Source organism: Mirounga angustirostris, unplaced genomic scaffold, assembly GCF_029215605.1.
Source record: "Mirounga angustirostris isolate CCGP_5_RB_7025 unplaced genomic scaffold, mMirAng1.0.hap1 SCAF_3, whole genome shotgun sequence".
Classification (NCBI taxonomy): Eukaryota; Metazoa; Chordata; class Mammalia; order Carnivora; family Phocidae; genus Mirounga; species Mirounga angustirostris.
In genome coordinates this window covers 127,830,175-127,844,571 of record NW_026991711.1, presented here as the reverse complement: position 1 = coordinate 127,844,571, position 14,397 = coordinate 127,830,175, and the positions used below count along the sequence as shown (strand labels likewise).

The 14,397-nt window shown below is 37.4% G+C and overlaps 1 pseudogene; it reads right to left on the bottom strand.

The window, feature by feature from the left end:
• Positions 1-8,274: 8,274 nt before the first annotated feature.
• Positions 8,275-8,848, bottom strand: LOC123839116 (4-hydroxybenzoate polyprenyltransferase, mitochondrial-like; annotated as a pseudogene).
• Between the last annotated feature and the right edge of the window lie 5,549 nt (positions 8,849-14,397).

Genomic DNA, 14,397 nt, shown 5'->3' with positions numbered 1-14,397 from the left:
AGAAGCTGAGTACCACGTACACATACCCTCATCAAACAGACAGTTTCCAGGGACTGGGAATCGCATTTCAAAGGTCATGGTGTGCCAAACTAGACAAAAGTGCATGACACTGAGTGGAGCTCCCATCTCCACTATAACCCACAAGTAGAAGAGTTGGTACACAGGACGGATGGAATGTTAAAGCAGCAGATTAAATTACTAACAGATAAAAGCATCTACACTGGGTAGACTAAGGTACTATTCTAGGCTTTAATACATTTCAGTGATCAACCAGGAGGGCCTGTGGTCCTATGGTGGTCAACCATATGTTTAGACTGGGGACCCCTGCTGAGTCACCTAATACCATGAAGGTACGGAAGTCACTGGAAAAAGCCATTGCCCTGACTCTCACTGCAGATCAACATGCCGTGCTGCTGAGAATGCTAAGTCCTGTCACCCCCAGAAACGGCATTTTCTACTGGAATTTGCAACAGGATGTCCCACTCGGATGGGTGAGTTACTCCACACCTCTGGGTGAGGGGGGAGCTACCCAATCTCCACTGGTATCTTATTGTCCTGCTGCAAGCCAGACCTATTGAAACACTATATCTGGGATGGAACATGCAGCATTGAGAAAGGGGAGACTAGGGGGATTCTGGTCGGCATAACTGATCCCCAGTCCATTTCCTCGTGCCTGACCTGGCTGTGCTGCCTCCCTCAGTGAACATTTATATGGTATGCACATGCAGGTCAACTTCCTAAAGCTGCCAACGCCCCTCTCCTTTAGGCCAGGTGGGCACATTCTCTTTTCCATTGATAGATCATTTGGCCAGCATCTTTATTCCCTCCACTGGTCTGGTGGATGTTATACAATGCATGAAGTCCTTACCAAATTCACCCAGGAAGCCTTAAATGATAGCCAACAAAACTTGTCTTTACTGAACACTGGAATCTTCCTAATGAGAAAAGCTGTCCTCCAAAATAGAATTGAACTGTATTTCTGTCTTGCTAGGAAGCACCTGGGCCATTACGCAGATAGAAATCTGTGTGTTCACACTGATGAGTCTGCTCATGTGTCCACTTAATTAAATCACATGGGACACAAGTGACCACCTTGAGAGATCTGACCCTCAGCCTAGGGGACTTAATAACTCAATGGTTCGTATCATGGGGCTCTTGGTGGAAAAAGATGCTACTTATTTGGGGAATCATTATCTTAATCTGTGTTCTCTCTTGCCTGTGCCTTCCTTACTGCTGTGGTATCTGCCTCCAATGGAGCCGGACAGCCACCAAATTAGCCACCTTCATGCTAATGAAAGCCCCTGCCGACGGCTCAAGGCACATTTCAGAAGAGGGGCATCTCTGAGATTGTAAGAGCTAGTCACAAGGGGTACTGTGTTCCAGGAGGTCATTGAAAGGGCATGACCACAAACTGACCCGCAAGCTAGATCCGGGCGCAGGGAAGCTCCTCATGCCCCACCCCACCTCACTCCTCCCTCTTTGGAAGGTTCCGCCCACCCACCATTTCTGCATAGGGAGCTGTTCCAAGGACGCATCCTTGCGAGAGTAAGGTGCTGCTGACACCATCTGGATTGGATACGTTACTCAACCCAGTTAAGGCCTCTATATAAACTTTGAAGATTGCGGCGGCGGGTGCGGAGACCCACTCGTCTTGCAGCGGCCGTCCTAGACAAGCCTCGTAAGTAAGCTCCTTGTGTGCTAAACCAGCCTCCCCGGATCTGGGGCGGCCGGCCTCTTTCGTCGCTGTCTTCCTCCTGCCCTCTCTGCCTGGGAGCCACTTTGGGAACCAGGGATTCCCATCAGCAGTGTAGAAGAGCTGCACCGCTCTGCCTTGTGACCAGTACTTGGTACCGTCACTTCTGTGTGTACGTGTGTGTGCGCGCCCACGGATGTGGCATTTGGTTTATCGATTCTCATAACTGTGGTGTGCTCTCTGATGTTTTTATCTGGTATTTCTCCAATAATGTGATGTTGAGCTTTTTTTTTTTTCATGTGATTATTTGCTTTTTATATTTCGTACTTCTTCGGTAAAGTCTCTGTTCAAAGATTTGGCCTATCTACCTATTTTTAAGTTAGTCTGTCTACTTAATATGTTGTAAATCCAAGTTATTTATGAGATGTATGTTTTGTAAGTATCTTCTGCAAGTCTGTGGATTGTTGTTTCATTTTTTAAACAGTATATTTTAAAGAGCAAAGTATTTTGGTGAAGTCCAGTTTATGCATGTACACGTATTTTTTGGTTCATAATTTTTAAAAAGATTTTATTTATTTATTTTTGCGAGAGAGAGAGAGAAAGAAAGAGAGAGCGAGCACGAGGGGGGTGGGATGCGGGGGGAGGGCAGAGGGAGAAGCAGACTCCCGGTGGAGCAGGGAGCCTGATGTAGGACTCGGTCCCAGGACCCCAAGATCATGACCTGAGCCGAAGTCAGACTCTTAACCAACTGAGCCACCCAGACGCCCCTGGTTCATGATTTTGTATTCTATCTAAGAAATATTTGCCTAATCCAGTTTTCTCCTTTTTTTCCCCCTAGAAATATATCTTTAGCTTCTACATTTAAGTTTATTATTCATTCTTACCCAATATTTATAATGGTGTGGGACAAGATATGAGGTTTGCTTTCTGCATATGGTTATACAATTCAGCACCGTTTATTGAAAAGGCTACTAACTGTATTAGTTTCCTATTAGTGCTGTAACATATTATCAGAAATTTAGCAGCTGATAATAACACAAATTTATTATCTTATAGTTCTGGAGGTCAGAAGTCCAAGGTCTGTGTCACTGGTCTAAAGTCAAGATGTTGGCAGTGTCGGTTCCTTCTGGAGGTTCTAGGGTAAAATCCTTTCTTTACCTTTCCAGATTCTAGAGGTTCCCTGCATTCATTGCTCAAGCCACTTCCTCCGTCTTCAAAGCCAGCAGTATACCCCTTTCAAATCTAGTTTACTGATTCTGTCTCTGTCATCACATTGCCTTCTCTCACTCTGAACCTTCTGCCTTCCCTTCGTAAGGACTCTTGTAATTACATTGTGCCCACCCAGTAAATAAAGATTCTTAATAACATCAGTAAAGTCCCTTTTGCCATATAAGGCAACATCTTCATAGGTTTAGAGATTAAGACATAGACATCAGTTAATGTGTGTGGTAAAATCCCTTATTTCATTCCTGATATCAGTAATTTGTATTTTTTTAATCGATTATTTTATCCACTATTGTATTTTTCAAAGAACCAGCTTTTGAATTCATTGATTTTCTCTACTTTTTTTTTTGGTTTTCTACTTCATTGATTTCTACTCATGTCGTTATTTCCTTACTTGTAGTTATTTTGGATATCGCTTGGTTTTTATTTTTCTACCTTTTTAAGTTGAAACTTAAATTACTGCTTTGAAATGTTTCTTCTTTCCTAAAATGATCATTTAATTTAATGCCATAAAATTCCCTGCAAGCAATACTTTAACTGTGAACCTCATATCTTTGTATGTGGTATTTTTTTTTCATTCAGTTCAAAGTATTTTATAATTTGCCTTATGATTTTTCTTTTAACTGTGAGTTCTTTCAAAGTGTATGGTTTAATTTCCAAATATTTGGGAATTTTCCAGATATCTTTGTTTAAGTTTACTTCTGTTTTGTTCAGATAACATACTTTGTATGTATTCAATCCTATCAAATTTATTTTGATTTTTTTTGTGAGCCAGAATATGGTTTATTTTGATGAATGTTCTGTGTATACTTTAAAAGAATACTTGTTCACCTAGTGTGGAATAGTGTTCTATAAATGTCAGTTTGGCAAAGTTGATAGTGTTGTTCTAATTCATCTGGATCTTTATATTTTTCTATTAATTTTTGAGAAATTGGTAGTGTATTACACAATTGAGCTAATTACACATTAATCAACTTAATTGTTCAGTTGTTACCAGGACTCACAGGTCTCAAACACTTGTCTTCACAAAACAACTTTATTTTTGAAGGTCTCAAACCATCACTAACTGCTTACAGACAAAGCATCTTAGTATCAGGAAACCCAAGGTCTATAATGGTGAAGGTCTTTAGAGTACACTGATATCCTAGACATATTCTAGCTACGTGACCAGCCTTAATTGTTGGATCCCCATTACCATTTACTGAAACCAGGTGCAAATTATAAATCCAATTAGTATTTCTAAACAATGCTTTTAGGCTATTAAATCCTGCTCTGAAACAGCTCAGAAACCCATAGGTACAGAATACTGTACATCCTTTAATAATTTCCATAGCACTGACCAAGTGTTGATAGCTCTGGAGATAAGCATGAGATCAGTCCAGACCAGATGAAATGAATCCACGTTATACCAATGAACTGTAGTTATCAAGTTAAGAAGACAACCAAACTAATGTAATTCCTGTGAAAATTTTATCAGATTTTTGCACCAACTTAACTTTTTTCTTATAACCTTTACCTATTGCAGTTTGAACTGTATTATAAGCTTAAGCTTATAGCTTTTAATAAATAATTAACTTATTATTAAGGAGATCTAAGTGCAATTCAGGCCCATAATCTCCCACGGAGATTACATCCTAAGCAGGTTTTAAGTCAATTTCCCAGTACATTTGATCAACTCTCTGTATTGTCATTGGTCTTATGTCATCTATCAAATTGACTTTACCAATGACCTGAATATTGTACCAAATTGCAACATTATTATGACTATTAAAGATATAATTACAAAACAAATCAGAAATTATGACCGTACTGTTTATTAATACTTTCCAATGGAAATAGCTATTTCCTATGTGCCAAACATTATTATGTACACAATTATTATTATTTTTTTAAGATTTTATTTTTTTATTTGAGAGAGAGAATGAGATAGAGAGAGAGAGAGCATGAGAGGGGGGAGGGTCAGAGGGAGAAGCAGACTCCCCGATGAGCAGGGAGCCCGATGCGGGACTCGATCCCGGGACTCCAGGATCATGACCTGAGCCGAAGGCAGTCGCTTAACCAACTGAGCCACCCAGGCGCCCCTATGTACACAATTATTAACCAAAGACTATGTCTCAGTGAGATGTGAAGTTCTAGGTGTTCTGTGTGAAGATAGGTTCCTCATCACACAGGATCAAAACAAGATGGGTTTCAAATGGAAGGAGACTCTTAAGAGAGTCTTTTAACTGTCTCTTGGGTGTATTCGTGTAAAATTGAAAATTTGTACTCACAAATTGTACAGTTGAACTGTCTTATTCTGATCTATGATATTGCCATAGATGTTAACAAGGCTGATATAAAATATACTCCCCATTTGGAAACTTGTATTAATAAGGGGAGCTGTATATTTTCCATAAATGGACTAGTGTTTTGGCAGTTGTATACCAGGCCAATGGGATTGGGTTATGTTTGCCTCTATTTGAAGTAATATATCCAAAACTCCTGCCTGTGTTATGATACAAAGCTTTTTCTCACTGTTGTGTATGGGCATGTTGTCTTAACTTTGTTTCATTTGCACAAACTGTTAGTTAAAACTGTATTATCAGAACAAACAGCTTGCAGTCTTCTACTTCATGGAATTTGAATACTCCCCAAGCCACCTTTTCTTCCAAGAACTTTTTTCTCTGATAACTCTCTTAATTAAAGCAAATGCCATTAATCTAAATATCTCTAGGCCTGCTCTTATTTCCCCTAAAGCTCTGTTCGATCTGGAACTGTTGTTTTTTTCCATTATGTTTGTTGTGCCCACTGTGTGCTAATTGTCCATGTGTAATTGGGTAACATATCTTATACCTAAAAATGCCATATTTTCCAGGACAAAGTCATATGGGAAATTAGCGTGTATGTATGTGTGTGTGTGTGTGTGTATAAATATACATGTGTATATATACATACATACACGTACATACATACCAGGATGTCCTTCATAGCTAGTCTCCAAATTTCCAGGTATTGCATCTCTGGTATATATACGAAGAGGTTAGACTGATTGATCTCAAGAACTCACATGTTCTTTTAGTTTTTCTTTAAAGGTATAACACTGTGAGATGCTAGACAAGTAGCAGAAGACATTCTATCGTTCTACCTTTTCTTAACAGTTCATTAAAATTGATGGTTACACAATAATCTTCAGGGTTTTTTTAAAGATTTATTTATTTATTTATTTGACACAGAGAGAGAGATAGTGAGAGAGAGCACAAGCAGGGGGAGTGGCAGGTAGGCAGAGGGAGAGGGAGAAGCAGGCTCCTTGCTGAGCAGGGAGCCCAATGCGGGACTCGATCCCAGGACCCTGGGATCATGACCTGAGCCGAAGGCAGCCGCTTAACCAACTGAGCCACCCAGGCACCCCAATCTTCAGTTTTAATACAGAATAAAATGCATGAGGTTTGGCCTACGGAAAGAAATTCACATATAGTCCCATTTGGCATCACAGTAGTAAATATAGCCTGTAAAATGAGAGCCTAATGACACACCTTGTTAATGTTGTTCCATTTAGACATCATGAGGATTTCTGTTCTTTCATGGCATAACATGGTATGACATAAGCCATTCCAATAACTATGTTTCATAATGCTGTCTCCCAGGTTATGGTTTTTTGTTTTAGTAATGATGGAGCTTAGCAGAAAAAAGTATATCATCCTTACAGGCATCTGAGCCAAAGCTAAGAGAGAAAATTATTTTTTTTTTGCTGTTAAGTCTTTTTCAAGGTACCAAAGTAGTGTTTAGTGTTCCCTTATGAATAATTCCTTTGTTAACTCCTTTACCCTCAGTAATTAGTTTACATTCTTTCTACTTATTTCAACCCAAACTTCTCCTTCACAAGTGTGCACTCAGGTTAACCACTGTGTTGATCCACATTGGTGGAAGAAATATGAACCTCACTAATGCCTCCCCCTCTAGCCATTTCCATTCATTTGGGGTAGGATTAGAAAAATACAGATTTATGGACCATCCCCTAGGTAATAAGGCACTTGATATTGTTGAAGCCAGTTTTGACTTTATATATTTGATTAAGTGCAGATACATTTAGGGTTTTATGTCTCCTTGAAAAATTTACCTTTCCCCCCAGTTTTATTGAGATATAGTTGACATATGGCACTATATAAGTTTAAGGTAGGTGTAGCATACTGATTTGATTTGCATGTATTGTGAAATGATCACAATAAGTTTAGTTAGCATTCATCATTTCCTATAGATACAAAAGAATAAAAAAGAAAAGAAAAAATGTTGTTTTCCTTGTGATGAGAACTTTTAGGATCTACTTTTAGCAATTTTCAAATATACCACACAGCTGTGTTCACTATTAGTCATCGTGCTGAATATTACATCCCCAGACTTATTTATCTTATAACAGGAAGTTTGTACCTTTTGACCACCTTCATCTAACTCAATTATGAATTGGCCCTTAATATTATAAACATTAACATTATAAAACATTACTCTTCGTCCTTTATAATATTCCTTTCTCTGAAATAAATCTTATCTAATAATTCTTACAATCGTTCTTTGTTTTGATTTGTGCTTACATGATATATCACTTTTATCCTTTTGCTTTTAACCTATCTTTGTATTTATATTTAAAGTAGATTTTTATAGACAACATAAAGTGAGGCTTACTCTGCTCCACTTTATAATTGGAGCACTTAGGCCTTACGCATTTGAAGTAATTATCAATATACTTGCATTTAAGTTTACAATATTGCTCTTTGTTTTCCAGTTTATCGTGTTTCTTTTCCTTATAATAAGCAAGATCATTTTTTGCTTATTTAAATTCAGATATATGTGCATATATAGAGAGAGTATATGTGTGTGTGTATATGTATATATAGAATAGTTTTCTGAATGACAGTTTTTGACAGTGAGTAAAGGTTACAATTAAAAACAATAAGCCCTAATTTTCCATAGCAGCTTTTATTTTTTCCTAAAAAGAAAGTCCATTTTTATACAGAGATAATCATTTAGATGTGTATTTTAAAATGCTTGAGATTTTTTTTCTAAAGTGTCAAAACATATAACCCCCATTATTTCAGAGGAGAATTACAATGAACAGAAGAATATATCAACTTAGATTCTCAAGGTCATTTCAAATTCCGGAGTCCCTGGTTTCTGTGATAGGGTAAGAATTTTGCTAGCAAATGGTTAGACTAACATCCAGGCAAAATGCTGTAAATCTTCATCTTATGATTCTTAACTTTTTAATACATTGAAACAGATTGTTTAATCAAATCTAAATATGTGGCAACAAGACCTGAGAAACTTATCTAAACATTTGTTTTGATAATTCCTAGATAAACTTCATTTGCCCATTTCATATTCTACTATTTATATTTTTTTGTTTTGTCTCTCTTTTCTTTCCACAAATTCCCAAGCACAATCCCTAAAAAACTGTTAGTCCTATTATTTGGTTGGAGGAAAGTTAATCTCCACCATCCTCAGGTCTGTGGATGTCTGAGTATAAACCTGATGAGCCTAATGGTCTCCTGTGGCCAGAGCCTTGTAGCAGCAAGTGGTCTGGTTCTGACTAGAACTCTACCGGCTACAGTGCCTCCAGGATCATGACACTGAAGCCCCTGAGCCACTGAGCCACTGCTTGGTGTTTCTACGGAGCCACAGTGCTGTGGACTTCAGACCATCTCTTTTGTCCTGATGAACATAGATAGTATCATATATTATTGTCACAATTCTAGAAAATAAAGAATCAGGTAAACAGCTGGATTAACTGAGCCCTTGGTAGCAGACCATCCAAGTAACAATCCCCAGTTAAAAGTCAACTGCAAGGCTAATTGAGGCCTTGCATGTAATTCTTTTTATTAGTGAGTCGGTGATTACATGAAGTAGGGATGCTGCTGCCAGAGCTATGCTTTTTATTGTGGTCGCTGCCCCACATGCCATGAGTAGTTCAGCTTGCTCTAATGCCAAAGAGCTATTCTATGTATGAATCTGAAAACATCCTGATTCACAGGCTGATTCTGTGCTCCAGATATGTGGCAGACCCAACAACCAGATTCTACTGGGTTTGTCCAATTACATGAGGAGCAGGTAGGGTTGTAGAGGGTGGGGTGCCAAATCCATGACCCCCAAAGCCACAGGCTGAGCAGCTGCTGGGCCTGAGGGCTACCAGCCCCCTGTGGGTGCCAGGGTCAGGGAGCAGCCCTAGGAGTCCTACAGGCATGTCTGCCTCATGCCCACAGGCTGCACATGAGTCTGCACTGAGGAGACGAGGAGGCATGGTCCCCTTGTCGTGTGTTCTTTGTTCTTTTTTCCTCATTCCCTGCCTTCTTTGGGTTATTGAGTACTTTTTATGATCCCACTATATGACCATTATTATCTTATTAGATATATATATATAATAAAAACCAAAGAAGCAGAACCAATAGGATATATTAAAAGATTTAATCTTACGTGGTTGGGAGGGCTAACTAGTAGTAAATCTGCATGCTCAGGCAGGAGTTGATGTAGCCTTGAATCTAAAATCTGTAGTACAGGCCAACAAAGCTGGAAATTCAGGCAGGATTTTTACGTTACAATCTTAAGGCAGAATTCCTGCTACTTCAGGAAACCTCAGATTTTGTCTTAAGGCCTTCAACTGATTCAGAACATATTCATCGTTATGAGAATCCCTCATATTGACATTTTATAGCCATACCCACTTCTCTCCAGCCCCTACCCTCTTCTTAACCCCTATCAGCCATAGACCTGTTCTCCATCCCTAGGACTTTGTCTTTTCAAGAATGTTCTATAAATGGAATCATACTGTATGTACCTTTTGAGATTGCCTTTTTCCCCCCACTCACCATCCAGGTTTCATTATGTCAGATAATTCTAACATTTCTGTCATTTTGATCTGGGTGTCAGTTGATTTTTTTTTTTTAATTCAGCCTGGTATCTTCTTGGTTCTTGATATGAGGAGTGATTTTCAGTTGAAATATGCACATTTTCATGTTATGTTCTGAGACTTTAGATTTCATTTAAAATTCTGGTTTGGTTGACTTTTTCTGACACTGCTGCATCAGGGAAGGGGAAGGGATGTTGCCTCAGTACTTCCAGATGGAAGTCAAAGTTCAGGTTCCCCACTTGGCCTTCTCCACACGACAGAGTGGGGGCTTTGTTGCTCTTTGCTGAACATTCAACTCTGAGCTCCGCATGTGGAGTCCACTGATGTTGTGGTGGAAATGGCCCCATTAGTGCTGGGTAAGAGTCCTGACTCTCCTCTAGGCCTGCCATGACACCTGTGAGGAGCAGTGCTCTGTTACTGCTGGGTGGGTGTGGGATCTAGGCTGTGTGGTCTTCATTAACTCTCGGGTCAGGGGACTCATTACCAGCTGGTGGAGACGAAAATCCCAACTCTTACTTGATCTTGTCCGACACCACCTCAGGGTAATGACAAGTGGAATAAGGGGAAGTCTGGCTTTCCCACTCAGGCTTTGCTGGTGTAGATGGAGTGTGGCCATAGTTTTTCTTTGCTTTTTATTGGAGTAGATTGGTTATTGTCTAAAAGTTGTCTGTCTTACTAGATTGCCTATTCCTGGTCCCTTGGCTGGAGAGAAGATGTTTATGTTTTTTTGTTTTTGGGGGGTTTTTTGACCGCACTTTCTGACATTTCTAGGCTATCATCTTCTTCAGCTCCAAGTCTGGGATACAAAAAAAAGAAATCCCATAGAACTCACCACCATGCTGTCCCTTGGGTCCTGAGGTCCCTGCTGGTCTACCTTCTTGCCACCTTTCAGAGTCTTCTTAGAATTTTACACGTATACACAAACACACACACACACACATACACACACACCTGTCTGTTATCTATCTATCATCTATCTATCTATCTATCATCTATCTATCTATCTATCTATCTATCTATCTATCTATCTATCTGTCATCTATCATCTATATATCATCTATCATCATCTTAGTTTTCTAGGGCTGTCATAGCTAAGTACCACACACTGGGTGGCTTAAACAACAGGAATTTATTTTCACATGGTTGTGGAGTCTAGAAGTTTATGATCAAGGTGTCAGCAGATTTGGTTTCTAATGAGGCCTCTCTCCTTGGGTTGTCGATGGCTGTCTTGTCATTATATCCTTACATTGTCTTTCCTCTCTGCATGGATATATTTGGTGTTTGTGTCCAAATTTTCTCTTCTTATAATTAGATTAGATTAAGGTCAGCCCTAATATATATTTTTTGTTGTTCTTTGAGGAATAGGGAAAATACATGTACTCCATCATCCCAGAAGTAGAAGTCCTTGTTATTGGTTTTAAAATGTCATCACTTTAAAATTTCATTATATTCTGGGCTCCATGAAATCTGCTGAAATGTAAGCCATGATTTTTAGAGTTATGTGTCTCTCTTTGTAATATACGTTGTTTTTTCTTTTGGTTTTCAGCAGTTTGACTATACATGTCTAGATACGGCCTAGTTTGTGTTATCTGATTTTGCACTTGCTGACCTCTTTGTAGTTTATTTTCTTTACCAAATTTTGAAGTTTTTCAGCTCTAATATGCTGAAATATTTTTTTCTATCCCATTTCTCTCTCTAGTTCTTTTGGAACTCCCATTACACATAATATAGATCACTTGATTTTGTGTCACAAATCATTGAGGCTCTTTGTTTTCTTGTCATTTTTATGTCTATTTTTCACGTTAGATAATTTCTATTGAACATTTTTTACATACATTGATCCTTTCTTTGGCTGTCTCCAGTCATCTGTTGATCCCTTTGAGTGAATCTTTTATTTCAGATACTGTGCTTATAAATTCTAAATTCCCATTGGGTTATTTTTATATTTCCTATATCTCTACTGAGATCCTCCATATATTCACTCATTTTGACAGTAGTTTCATTTTGATCCTTGAGTATGCTTTTAATAGATGCTATAAAGTTCTTTTCTGAAAATTCCACTTCTGGGTTATCTTGGAATCTCTCTTACTGACTGGTCTTTCTCTTAAGTATGGGCCACATTTTTTTTTCATGTAACTAGTAATTTTTATTGTACACTATATATTGTAGGTAATAGTAGAAATATGAATTCTGTTATCTTCCTCTGAAGAATGTTGATTTTTGTTTTTCAGACTGTTGACTGTTAAACTTGAACTATATAAGCTTGGTTTTATACTTGATTCGAAAAGATGTTTTGCTTTTATCTCCGTTTGAGATAAATATTTTAGTCCTGCTACATCATTGATAGTTTTAAGACATGACCTCGTGGCATTTCACTGAGCAGAACCCAAACTCAAAATTGTATCTTCCTTCTGTAGGAAGGTACTGAGATACTTACCCACTTAAATCAGTCTTCCACTTGATGTTTGTCACCATTATTATTAGAGTCTTCTCCGTGCATACACAGCTTAGGGAACAGCCAGTAATTTGAGGATAGTTATACATAGATTTGGGGCATACCCCTTCAGTGTTCTCTTTTTCCCTCAGGATTTTTACACTCAATATTTAGCAATTCTGGCAGCCCCAAACTCTGTCCTCTGAGACTTCAAGACACTGAGACAGCAGTTTTCTGCTTGGGTTCTAGTCACCTCATGCCAGGTGGACTGAAATATGCTCTAGTAAAATGAGGAAATCACTTTAAAGATATAATTCCCTTTAATTTTATGAATACATTTGATTTCCCATGCCTTTAAATAGTTATTTTTAAAAATATTTTGTTTAGAGTTTGTATTTGTTTTCTGGAAGAGGGTTAAGTTATACCAGTAAAAGTTACTCTACCAAACCAAAACCAAAATTCTTTAATTTATATTTGTAAGCAAAAGAAAATGACCAATAAAAGAATGATAAGAAGATAGAATGAAACGTAAATGATAGTAATTTACTAGTTTCTTAGGATGATACTTGAAAATGCCTTCCAGTGGGTCTTTGAGTTTTAGCAACCTGATTTTGTTCTTATTTGAATAAAGGTTAGGAATATCAAGGAGTTCAATATGAAATAAGTTGGTAAAAACAGAAAAAAAATCAAAGAAATACAAAATTTAGTTTTCGGACCCCATTTTAAAATCTGATTTTTTAGACTGAATCTCATACTGGGTTTGCTAATTCTAAGGCTCCATGGGACAATTTCAGTTATTATATCCAAGACTTCAAAGAAGAAATAGTAATGAACTTTTAAATTTTTTATCAGATTCTTGAAAAGTAAGATTTTTCTCCTTAATGACTAACAGAATTATTTTATCAATAATAAAATGCCAGGCGGTGATCTTTGAGTGCTGCTTCATTTGCTAAGTATGTAAAAAGAATGTATTTAAGGGATATTCACAAGGTCTTAAAAAAAAAAAAAGATGTCATTTTCTAGTTTTATTTCAAAATCCTCCTTACACTCAACAGAATACTTGCAAATAGCTTTAACTATCAGAGAGTAGAGTAACCAGCTAGTTCAGCTTGACTGGAGAGGTTCAGTTTCATAAAGCCAAATTTGTACTCTTGTGGTTTCAGGGCAATTTTCTTTTACTTCCATACCTAATTTCAGGAATCAAAATTAATTCCTCTTGTAGCTATCCCTATAAAATTTGTTCTAGCAAACAGAAGTAAATTGAAATACAGTTATCTTCAAAGAATGAAATAATAATCATCTCAGCCTAAATATTGGATTTCCCAATTATGCCCACATGGTGGTTTACCTTTTCTATTATTTAAGCTTGGGCCTTTGTTCTTAGCCCTCCTTTTCTTATTGTGATTGAGAATCAATGGAAAGGCTGCCTCTCGGAAGATTAAAAAGTAATTTTCTGGGAAAATACTTTCACACAATTAAGCACTTCTTTTAAAGATAAACATTAAGCGTCATGTGCACAATTACAGTCTTTTAAGCTAACCTACTATATCCCATTGGGTAAATCTTTATTCATACTTTAGTTTTTCAACTTAACATTGTTTACCAAATAGACCTAAAATATTATGGAATTCAAGTTTGAAATGCATGTTATCATGAAAAAAATCAATGTTATTAAATTGGTTATACATGAAATTTTGCTTGCATTTTTTCTTTTGTTTGTATACATATTTTTCTTTCTCTTTCTTTCTCATTCTTTCTCTCTTTTTTCTTTCTTTCTTTCTTTCTTTCTTTCTTTCTTTTCTTTCTTTCTTTTTCTTTCTTTCTTTCTTTCTTTCTTTCTTTCTTTCTTTCTTTCTTTCTTTCTTTCTTCCTTCCTTCCTTCCTTCCTTCCTTCCTTCCTTCCTTCCTTCCTTCCTTCCTTCCTTCCTTTCTCCCTTCCTCCCTTCCTTCCTTCCTTTTGATTTTTATCTGAAATACAGTTTAAATAGTGACAATAACTCAAAATGGTACTGGCTAAGAACTCTTCAGTATTGGTCAATTTGATAAGATATTTGGATGTTATCTCTCTATGTGACTCCATTATGGCATTTCTCTCTGTAAAGATGGGAATGAGTGTTTATTAATATTTATTTTACATATAATATGTATACATATGTGTGTATTTCTCTTATC